Source organism: Copadichromis virginalis, unplaced genomic scaffold (assembly GCF_057382275.1).
Source record: "Copadichromis virginalis isolate Kocher_CV1m ecotype Utaka unplaced genomic scaffold, C_Virginalis_male_GT1.1 unmapped_scaffold_1, whole genome shotgun sequence".
Taxonomy (NCBI): domain Eukaryota; kingdom Metazoa; phylum Chordata; class Actinopteri; order Cichliformes; family Cichlidae; genus Copadichromis; species Copadichromis virginalis.
Window position 1 is genome coordinate 6,457,969 of NW_028188589.1, and position 11,205 is coordinate 6,469,173.

At 42.0% G+C, this 11,205-nt stretch overlaps 1 long non-coding RNA gene across 1 annotated transcript in view; it reads left to right on the forward strand.

The window, feature by feature from the left end:
• Positions 1–10,047: 10,047 nt before the first annotated feature.
• The window catches only part of LOC146679680 (uncharacterized), a 246,169-nt gene continuing 245,011 nt past the window's right edge, over positions 10,048–11,205 (forward strand). The window contains exon 1 of the long non-coding RNA XR_014918492.1: positions 10,048–10,114. This is a non-coding gene — a long non-coding RNA (uncharacterized LOC146679680). The remainder of the gene's footprint in view (positions 10,115–11,205) is intronic.

Below are 11,205 nucleotides of genomic sequence, written 5' to 3' on the forward strand. Positions count from 1 at the left end.
TGGGATATGGTTTAATTTAGTTAGATCTGCAAGCTTGGGAGAAACATTAATACCTAAATATTTTATATTTCCCGATTGCAGTGGTGTAGAAGAGGAATTATGGAAGGAGCAATTAATCGGTAGGACTGTAGATTTTGACCAGTTAATTGAGTAATCTGATATTCTTGCAAAAGAGTTTATCAATTCAATCACCCCAGAGATATTGGTTTGTGAATTTTGGAGAAAGAGTAACACATCATCCGCATAAAGGCTGATTTTATGTTCCACGTTCTTGCATTTTATGCCCTTAATTACTGAATTCTGTCTAATTGCTGCTGCTAGTGGTTCAATAAAAATTGCAAACAGTGAAGGGGAGAGTGGGCATCCCTGCCTGGTGCCCCTCAAGAGACAGAAGCTGGAGGATGTCTGGTCATTTGTTCTAACACAAGCTGTTGGGGAATTATATAATATTTTTAACCAGTTTATGAAAGAGGATCCAAAACCAAATTTGTGTAAAGTTGCAAATAGAAATTTCCAGTTAACTCTGTCAAATGCTTTTTCTGCGTCTAAAGAGAATATTGTAGTTTCTAGGTTTTTACTGTATGAGTAGTCTATCAAATTAAGTAATCTACGTGTATTTGTTGATGAGTGCCTACCTTTTATGAAACCAGTTTGGTCAGGATGAATTAAGAGGGGGGTTATTTTCTCTAATCTCTTTGAGAGAGCTTTGCAGATTATTTTAAGGTCTACATTTATAAGGGATATTGGACGATAGCTTGAGGGATATACAGGGTCTTTGCCTGGTTTTAGCAGGAGATTAATGTTTGCAGAATTCATATTTGATGGAAGTCTGCCATTTTCTTTAATTTCCAACAACGTTCTGTAGAAAACTGGTGCTAGAATCGACCAGAATTCTTTGTAGAATTCTGCAGGAAAGCCGTCTGGACCTGGAGCCTTATTATTGGGCATACTTATCAGGGCTTCCTGGAGTTCACTTGGCGTCAGTGGCGAATCCAGTGCCATTGCTTGACTGTCTAGTAATTTTGGAAGAGTTATGTTGTCCAAAAACTGATCAATTTCTTTTTTAGATGGGTTTATTTGTGGTGAATACAACGTTTTATAGAAATCCCTGAAAATGTTGTTTATTTGTATCGGATCATATATTGTGTTCCCAGATGAATCTTGAACAGCACATATATTTGTTTTTTCTTTATTTATTTTTAGCTGGTTTGCTAGAAATTGACCGGATTTATTACCATGTTCATAATTTTGTAGGCGTAGTCTTTGTACTAAGAATTTTGTTTTTTTATCAATTATCTCATTTAATTCTAGTTTTGTTTTGCGTATTTTGTTCAATGTTTCCTGATCTTGGTGGGACGCGTAGGCTTCTTCTAGTGATTTGATGTTTTTTTCTAATTCCTGAATATTTTTGTTTTCTTTTTTCTTTTTATGTGATGAGAAAGAAATTATTTTACCTGTCATCACAGCTTTCCCTGCTTCCCATAGAACAGAAGCTGATGTTTCGGGAGTGTCATTATAGTTCAAATATGAAGTCCACTCTTTTTTAAAATATTTAATAAAGTCTTCATCTTTAAGTAGTGATATATTAAATCTCCAGTTTTTTCTTGGCGTAGTATTATTCTTGTGCATTAGTGTTAAAGATACAGGACCATGATCGCTGACAGCTATAGGATGAATCTCAGTGTCTGAAATGTCGTTCAGCAGTGAGCTGCTGACCAAAAAATAATCCAGACGAGAGTAGGAGTGATGGACATGTGAGAAAAAAGTATATTCCTTACTGGTGGGGTGAAGGGAGCGCCATGCATCGCAAAGACCAAAGTCGCTCATATACTGTTTGATTATATTTGTGGACTGCCAATTACGCTGAGTTCCCGCTGTATTGAGCCTATCCATGTCTTCATTTAGTCCAAGGTTGAGGTCACCTCCAAGAACAAGTGTGCCATCTAAGTGTTCAGAGAGTGCACTGAAAAAACCGTGAAAGAATGAGGGATCATCAACATTTGGACCATATACACTTGCAATACATAGCTTTTTATCAAGTATAGATAGTTTAATGATTAAGAATCTGCCCTCTGGATCTATAACTGTATCGAGTACTGTGAAATTAATATTTTTATTTTAATTGCTGCTCCCCTTTGTCTAGAATTATAACAAGCTGAGAACACATTGGGAAACTCAGGTGTTTTAAGTTCATTCGAACCTCTAAGAGGTCTGTGGGTCTCTTGTAATAGGACAACATCTGCCTGTAGTTTTTTGAGTTGGTTAAATATTTTTAACCTCTTTTCTCTGGAGCCAGCTCCATTTATATTCCATGTAATGAACCTCAGTGTACCCATAGATGTTTGTGTATAACTAGGGATGTATGCTGTGTGCGTCGCTTAGACAGGTGGAGAGAATACGTCACTTGTTCATAAATAAAGAGAAGGAGAGAGAGAAAAAATGTGTGGCGAGATGCTCCCTGAGTCTGACTTTGTGTATGCATAGTTACTAATATGAGTAGGCTTGGCTTAAGTGTGTGTGTATCTTATATGACTGTGTGCGCTGTCTGACTGATGTAAATGTGCTGCCGTTGAGCGCATGGTGTGTATGTGTCGAAATAAAGGATGTTTGTGGATGAGTGTCGAAGCAGGTGATCGAGGCAGTGAAAGGAATAAAGAAAGAAACCAAGGACAGGGGTGAGCAGCATAAAACCAAGAGGGGGAAAAGAGAGGAGGGAAAGAAGGAAAAAAAAAAAAAAACGAGAAGAAAAAAAAAGCAGAAACAAAACGTAAACATTCCAATTAAATCACTGACGGAGAGTGACGGTGTTAATTCTGCTATGAAATCACACTTTAAGATGCGATTTGATACTGGTAAGTTAAACAGATGTTAATGCAAGTTAGTGTGAGTGGATAGGGAAATGGTGTAGCTGATTCTTATCTGGTGTGAGGTTAATACAGCCACGGAGTGATGTTGGGGTCGCGGTGGAGCTGTCCGTCCACGTACAGCCGGTCCACAGCGATGACAGCGCGGGAGCCCTTCTGGATGAAGCCGCGTCGGATTGGAAAGAGGACCCTGCGTCGTTCCAAGATCTCTTCGGGGAACTGGTCGTTCACGCTGAAGTCCGTTCCTTTTAATTCCCTGCCGCGGCTTTTCACATGTTGCTTTTGTTTGAAGTGGCCGAATTTGGCCACGATAGGACGTGGTCTCCCGGCCGTAGCCCGAATGGGGCCGAGGCGATGTACCCGATCGAAGACGATGTTCTTCACAGTGTCCTCCGGCAGCTTCAGGTGGGTTTTGATGAAGCTTTTTACCGTGGTCTCCGCGTCCTCTCCAGCGGCTTCTGGAATACCAGAATATACCAGATTATCACGCATGCTACGAGCTTGTAGATCGATAACTGTTTCTTTTATTTTTTTATTTTCTCTATTGAGCTGGGTAACATTTTCTGTGAGACATTTCACCGACTCCCTTAGCGTGGCATTTTCAGCAGCAAGCGTTTCCACCTGCTGCTGGCTGTACTCCAGGGATTCTCGCAAGCATTTAAATTCTCGGTGAAGAATCTCCACCAAGGACAGCCTTGCGTCGAAACTGGACAATCGCTTGTCGATTGACTCCAATATGTCGGCAATATCTTTGCCGGCTGGCGATGTTGAGCCGGGGGAATCTGCCGGGCGTTGTCTTTTCGACGACGGCGTCTCAGCTTTGGCCGGGGAAGCTGCACACTGGGCCTTCTTCATCACGAGATCCTGAAAGCACTGATCGATGTAATCTTGGAGAGTCTCTAAACTCTCCTCGTTGTTCTCCAGGGTGTTGGAGATTATTTAGACAAATAGTGTTAGTTATAAGACAATTGATAAGTGTATTTGGTAATGCTGAAGCTTAAATGAATTTGTTCAAATCTAAACTACCATTTGCTTTAATTTTCCGCCAAAATCTCCGGCGTCTGACGTCAGTTACAACATGAGTCGCTTACCTTGTCCGTCACTTCCGTCACTTACTCACCTGCTCCGTCTGCAACATGTACTTCTATAATGACTTCACCATTTAGGTTATTTGGTTATGTTTCACCCTGGATTTTGTGTGATAATATTTATTTTGTCCACTGATTTAAAAACAACAAACTATATGAATATAAAACAGAGTGAACAACAAAACATCAGCTTTGGAAACTTTGATGTAAAATTCTGCAATTGTTTTCTCAGATATAGCATAAATCAAACTAACATACATCAGTGTATTATTAATGTGCACACACACACACACACACACACACACACACACACACACACACACACACACACACACACACACACACACACACACGTGTTACAATAAACAGCTCTTATGCTTCTGTATGATTCTCAGTGCTTTCCATTTGCGTGTCCACAGGTTGCTGTAAGTGGTGCTTGACTGCAGTTTGCTCTAATTTCAAGTGGTTTGCTGTCACAAAGCCAACAGGAAGTCCGGCCATGGTTGAGCCAACTGAAGATGGGTTGAAGGTGGCGTCCTCGTTTCCTCTGAGTGCGAGAGGACAGACAAAGCAAACACCGTTTGGACAGCATTAAAATATTTACACTGATGATTAATGTTGTGTCTTTGCACCTGTAGCGATACATGTTGGAAAATGGAGACTTTAGCCACCAAGACTGACGTGCCTGGAAACTTCCCTGTGAGTACGCCCACAAAGACAGGAAACAGTTTAGCCACCGCGGTTAATCCTCCATCATCATCATCCAGTATTTTCCACATCTTTTCTTCTGCTGTTTCCCTTGTTGTCAGTCACGGGGTTTGTGACTGAAATGCGTGTGGTCGACGGGAAGCCTGACGAGTACGGCCTGAATCATTCCATCAACACCGGACGGAGTGAAACCTTTGTTGAAAACAGATTATATGGTAACGTTGCATTTAGCTTCAGTAAACTGTGAAGTTACAGCAGCAGATTTACATCACGTGGCTTCACAGGAAGTAGTCTGGACCTCAGCGCTGAGGTTCAAGCAGCTCTGCTTGCAGACGGCATCCTTCCTGAAAATGTTCTTCATCTTCCTAAAACCAGAACTTTTACATTGGTGCTGAAGTTCTATATAAAAACAGCCTGAAATACAAAGTGATGTTGTGCACTGATTACCTCACACTTTCCATGTTTCCTTCTACAGAGGAGTGTCCGCCTGAGTGTTTTGTCTGATCTGTTGTTGATCGTCTCATTGACACTGCATGCAGATCTGACACCAGGGCTGGACTGGGACAAAAAATGGTCCCGGGCATTTTGACTGGAGACCGGCCCCCCAGGTATTAAAGGAAAAACCATGAAGCCTTTGAATGAAAACAAACGCTGTTGTCACAGTGATGGACGCTGTCTTGTTGGTATACATGCATCAGTCTAATAAACTTAAACCTGCACCATCCTCCCTGTCCTGGTATTCTAAACAGGAAGTAGACTGTTGCTCGAGTTAACCTCCTGAACATCTACAACACACGGTGAAAACCTGACATTAAGACAGAGACTAGAGGTGAGACATGATCATTGCTGATTACTGATGACAGATTTAGATATATTTTCATAAACCTTTCATTTGCCACATCAATAAACAGCACGGCAGGGCAAAATATGTTTTCTAACATGGCAACCTTTAAAAAGTGAAAGGAGACAGAAAGACAGCTGAGAAAGAATCAAACGGACTTTTTGATGCATTTTACACACAGTACTGGTGCAGAATCTAGAAAATGTGGGAAACACTGGCATCATATGCAGTACTTACTTCTGAAGAAATTATGATGGCACCCTAAAAAAATGACTATGTACAATAATGGATTTCTATACATTTTACATCAGATGAAAACGTTTGTTGTAAGATTCAGATAATTATTTATTAAAAGTGAGACATTTTAAATGAGAACAAGAAAGAAAAGTATTTCTTTGTGCCCCCCTCTCCCTGTTAATGCCCTACCTGCCCCCCTGGCAACACTTTGCTAGACCCGCCCCTGCACAGTTACCAGCTACACAAAAAAGGATCCTGGTGTTATTTGTCTCTCAGAAACAGTTCATAACTTCAACTCATTTTTGTTTTGTCATGTTTTGTTCTTTACATTGTCTTTCTTCTATATAATTGTTAAACATTTAATAAATATGTCTACAAAAAGATTTTAAAAATCAGACATTTCACACAGACACCCAAATGATTTCTGACTGATGAAGGGGGCTGAAGGTGCCCTGCTCTTGCCCAGCTTCTGCTGCTCTCTCCCTGCTCACTGTCAGCAGCTGGCAGCCTCGGTCCTGCCTGAGACTCTTCATCTATCAGTGCCAAAGAATATGGGAAATAGCAACGCACAACATGCACATTACAAAACAAGCACATGAATCAGCATTACATTCATTAGTGAAGTGCTGACGTTCGTTCCTAAACTTTGGGCCTTAATTAACATCACTGTGAACTAATGTTTGCTTTGCTTCTTAACCAGTGAAGCAGCGAGGGGCTTTCTGAGGTTCCTGCTCGTAAATGCCCAAAATGAGTCGAGTATTTCTCTGCAACTACAAACTCTGTTTTCATCAGAGGTGTAAATATTACAGCACTGTGTCAGAGTCACTGAGGCTGGAACACAGAAAAAGGAAGTAGATGTATTTATTTTTAGACTTTATTGCCTGGAACCACTTTAAAAATACGCTTTGGGTCACAATTAACTGCAGAAACCAGGAATCCACATATGAACATTATCTGTGCAGAGATTTATGCTTCTGAAGGTAAACAGTGAAAACTTGCAGCACTAAATGCACAGATAGCCAGGCGTTTCACATTTTGGGACCATCTGCCAGTTTTCATTTCTTAGGTATTGAAGAGCAGAAATGATTGAATTTTATTTACATGCTTAAAAATGTTTGCTTTTGAATATTATTTGAAGAATTACCCACACACTCAGGCACTGTGGGCCTGTTTCCCTTTGCACAACCGAGTGTTGGAAACGGGCCTTTTCTCTTTAAACTCTGAGGGGCTGTAACTTTGGCTTCTATTGGCAGATTTGCATGATTGACCCTCTTTTTAAAATAGTTTTAGCCAAGAGAATCAAGCTAACATCACTGTTTTTACGTCAGCTCACGTCACACGAGCTGTTTCAAGAAAAGTCCTCCTGTCACACAGCAATGCCTACATGAATCCCACCACTCTGCTTAAATAATAATAATAATGTTTAGTGAAGCAGGTGAAGCAAAGGGCTGCTTTTAATAGGCTGGGAGACCCAGGTGTGCTGCTTTAGCTGCTGAGCCTCTCATGCTAGCCTCCATCTATAAGCTGGGATCACAGGAGCACTGCAGTCCTGACTAGATCAAGGATTGTTATTCATGCAGGTGACAAAAGTTTACATTCACAGAGTCATAGGATTGAGCCTGGTTTGAAAAGCAGCTGTTTAATGCAGCTGCTTAGAGTTCACACACAGTAGAAGAATCAGACTTGAGTCACATTTCAAACACTGTAAAAATACTCAGCAAGTAACAATGAAAACAGCACAGACTCAGTATATCCTGTTCAGTCCTGTGTTTGATATGAATGTGCTGTTCAGAGAGGATCTCATGTCCTCTTTTACAAAGCCTTTGTTTCATGATGTTTGTGTATAAATGAATGTAGGTGTGTTTCTAAGTGTGAAGGAGCCCTGGGAGAAAAGACTGAAGCTTGTGCCAAAGAACAAACAGGAAAGAAAGATCAGCATTAATGAAGACGAGCACAGAAGGAGCCCAAGCACGTGTTGCTTTTTCAGATTTCTCTAAAAGTGTGTGTTCATTTGTTCCATCCTTCACAACAAACAACAGCTGACAGACACACATGCACTCTGTGTCACTTCACAGGGGCTGATGAAAGTGGACACAGTAAAGGGAGAGCTGGACCTGCTCTACACATCCTGCACTCTGTTAACAGACTTTATTCTGCAGCATCAACAGATAAAAATATATGAAGATATAGAAACGTTTAACATTGTGACTGTTCACATTAGTGAAGCTGTTACTTTGCTGCCAGGTGGGAAAAGAAGCCTAAAGCTGAGTCTGATTAAACATCTGCTGCACCAGAGAGTTTCATGGCCCTGCTTTATCCTGTGCTTGCTGACCACCTCGTCCTGAAACCTCTTCATCATCCTCACAGTTGTGTGAAGAAAGAGGGAAGCAGGTGGAAACCATCTGTGCTGCTGTGTTCACTTGTGTGTGTGCGTCTATGGTCATATCTAATGTGTACCTACAGACAAACACAAACACCTGGCATTGCACAAGAGTCTCTATGGAGCAACCTGCAGATGTCAGAGATGTGATTAGAGGGTAAAGTGGACTAGTGAGAGCATCTATGTTGTTGTTGTCTGCTGGGGGACAGCATCAGCTCCAGAGATGCATCAGGATCAGCAAACTAATCTGCAAGGCTGCAAGTGTCACTGAAGGAGTTTGAGTCAGTGAGGGACTCAAACTCACACAGCTGGTCAAGAAGGCTCAGCAGCTGCTGTATTTCCTGAGGAGGCTGAGGAAATTTGGTATGTTGGCCAAGATCCTCAGCAGGTTCTACAGCTGCACTGTGGAGAGCAGCCTGACAGCTGCATCACTGCATGGTACGGCAGCACTACTGCAAACCGCAAATGCCTGCAGAGAGTGATAACAACTGTGGAGAAGATCATCAGGACCCCGCTGCCCTCTCTGCAGAGCAGCTACCATCACAGAGTCCAGAGGAGAGACACACCTCTGCCCTCGAGACGAAGGTTCAGAAGTGTGAAATGTAGAACATCCAGACTCAACAACTCCATCTTCCCCACTGCTATCAGACTCCTGAACAGCTGACCGACCTCAAACTGCAGTTTGCACATCAGGTCACTTTGCACACTAAGTTCATTTTGCACATTAAACTCCATGTACATCCATGTACATCGACATCTGCAGACCACACGTGTCTTCAGTTACTTATTTGTACTTATTTGCAGTTATTTATCTTTTTATTTTATTTTTTTAAGTTATTTTTTATCCTTATTTTATCTTTTTATTTATTCTTATCTTGTTCTTTTAACCATTATCTAACTTGGCATTGTGCACGGTGTGTTTAGATTCAGTTTAAATTCAGGGACACGGAGCCCCTGTTGATCCTCTACCTAATCACACGAGCCACGGTGTGAGAACGGGTGTGGGTCTCAATCAGCCAAGGTCTTGGGTGAACCCATTGTGAGATCTAGCCCCACGCTATCATGTGATTTCCTGTGATCAAATGTCCCAGGATGTGAGTGGGCGTTAAGACGTCCATGTCCCTCTTCAAGCAACTTAAAGAAGTCCAGACACTTTTCTTTCCAAGCTCCTTCAACAACATCATTCATAGAACAGCTTCCAGCTTCTTTTGCTCGGCTACAGTTTGGATGGATTTGCATTTAAAGATGCAACAAGACTAAAATGGTTAGGGTCAGGAGGTCAAAGGTCAGAGCTCCTGTGGGTCTGAGGGCGGCCTCACGCTGGAGAAGGATGAAGGAGTCTGACCTGAGCCAGTGTTTGACATGAACACATCAGCACTGCTGTCAGTGAGCCTAACGACAGCCGTTAGCATCATTTCAGTGTTTCAGTCATAAAAACACTTCCTGTCTCTGTGGTGGTTACAGTGACATCATGCAGTTTGTGCTTTGACCTCCAGAGGGCGACAAATCAGCACAGACAGAGAGCTCCATTCAAACTTTGCTGCCATCAGGAATAATTCTTCAAATATAATCATCAGTGTTTGAGCAGTTATGATATCAGGGACAATCTAGACATGTGTGACAATACTGAACATGTCACATGACACACCTCAAACATCATGTGATCCACTCTCAGTCTGCACTTTCATTCATGACTTCAACAGGTTGAAATGAGCTTTGAAGAAACATCAGTTCAGTGCTGAAATATTTAAACGCTGCAGGAAGAACAACAACAAAGTGATGACGGATGTTTGTGCTTCAAACAGGAAAACCAGCAGAAATAAATCACAGCCTGCCAGAGGTGTGGAGTTTCCGAGGTGCAACTGAACGCAGCACAGTGTTCCAATGCTCCTGATTGTCCTCAAACGTCTCTTTGGGTGTTTCCTTCCTGCTCAAAGTTTTCTTTCACTTCCTGAACTTCGTGGAGTGGAGCTTGTTGTTGGTGTGTGAAGAAACTGTAAGTTTGCTTTGTTTCCTCCTTTAACAGTTTGTCTTTAGGAACTTTACTGTTTGTTCAGCTCGTGTTTGATTTCTTCACACAACAAACTGTGTGTGTTTGTATTTCCGGTCTCTCCATTAAAGTCAGTGTGTAATGTTTCCTGGCTAACATCAGCTGTGTGCAGCTTAGTTCAGCACAAATCTGCCGCTCCATAGTTCACGGTAACGGACTCACAGCTGGACCAACGAGGCCGAGTGTGTCCGCCACTCTGAGCTACGTTCGTGTTTGTGTACTTGTAGTTTGTACTTTGAGTTCACTCAGAGCCCACAGAGGACGCAGCGTACGTGATGACGTCACAGCCCTTTACCTCCTTTACTGTCACTGTGATTAATATTTACACACGAGACACCTGCAGAGCTCTGACGCTAAGCTAGCACACAGCATGCTAACACTAAGCTAAAGCTAGGCTAGCCAAGAACCCAGAGTGAGGTTAAAGCTAGTGATGGGCAGATGAAGCTTCATGAAGCACTGAAGCTTTTCATCCAATTGGTTCACCCCAACGCGAAGCTTCTTGAAGCTTCATTTGCTCTAGTAGGACACCTACTGGACGTAAAAATATTAGTTGGCATGAATTTGAAGAGTGTGGCCTTTTTGCACACAGCCTGTAAATGTCAACAACAAAAGGAGTGTGTAAAACATGTATATTGTAGTGATGCAGTGTACTGTGTATATTTATACTGGCAGTATGGAACATGATTATTTGGAAATGCCTAAAATGGAAATGATCATATACTGTGAGGTGAGGTGTGGACAGTGGTTGTGCTTTTGTAACATTGAGGCAAGGACAGTGATTAGTGTTTAGGGGACACATCATTGGTTTTTATTAAAAAGAAACAGTTTCTCCACTGTGGCAGGTCGTAGGCGATTTTTTTTTTCTAAACTGTCTCTAACTCTCACTAACCGCAACTCTGCATCAAACGCCCACATTTTGTCTGAGGGGTTTATATCGCTGTCATAGCTCGCGGCAAAGTTCGAACCGCTTCCTGAACCAGTCACGTGGTACAGCCGGGCAGCGAGGCTTCGGACGTCATCATTTTCAGCTCCTCCCA